This window comes from Gossypium raimondii, chromosome 1 (genome assembly GCF_025698545.1).
Source record: "Gossypium raimondii isolate GPD5lz chromosome 1, ASM2569854v1, whole genome shotgun sequence".
Taxonomy (NCBI): domain Eukaryota; kingdom Viridiplantae; phylum Streptophyta; class Magnoliopsida; order Malvales; family Malvaceae; genus Gossypium; species Gossypium raimondii.
In genome coordinates, this window is record NC_068565.1 from 23,863,435 (window position 1) to 23,864,071 (window position 637).

General features: G+C 35.9%; 1 non-coding gene across 1 annotated transcript; it reads left to right on the forward strand.

The window, feature by feature from the left end:
• The first annotated feature begins 223 nt into the window (after nt 1-223).
• Nucleotides 224-330, forward strand: LOC128032776 (small nucleolar RNA R71). The gene has a single exon (XR_008189096.1). It is a non-coding gene; the product is annotated as a small nucleolar RNA R71 (small nucleolar RNA).
• The last annotated feature ends 307 nt before the right edge of the window (nt 331-637 follow it).

The window sequence follows — 637 nt, forward strand, 5'->3', positions numbered from 1 at the left end:
TCAATGAAGTGATTACTTGAAGCTCTATGGTACTAAAAGCTCTCTTACTCACCCCAACTCTCGTTGTCGGATATTGATAATCACATTTGGAAATTCTTCCAAAATCTAATATGCTTCATTACAAGTTTTATCAAACAAATGGCCATTGGTGGACGCATCAACTACCATCCTTGTATATGCATTCATCCCATTATAGAATATTTCCATCAGAGTCTAATGTTGAAATCCATGCATTGAGCATTTCCAAATTAAGTCTTTAAATCGTTCACAAGCTTCATATAGTGTTTCATCCTCTAATTTCCAAAAGGATGTGATGTCATTTCTAAGCTTGGAATTCATGTTCGGTGGATTATACCGTAGCAAAAACCTTTGGCAAAGATCGTTCCATGATACCACTATTCCCAAGGCAAAGCATTGAACCATGCTCTTGCACGATCTCTTAAAGAATATGAAAATAGTTTAAGTCGCAGAACACTTTCAGGAACACCCTACTATCTAAACGAGTCACAAACCTCTAGGAGAAAGTCTTAAATGCAGTCTTGGATCTTTTGTAGGTAATCCACTAAACTGTTTTACTATTTGTAACATATGAAACATTACCTATTTCAACTCGAATTGTTGAGCTTGTATTTGTGGC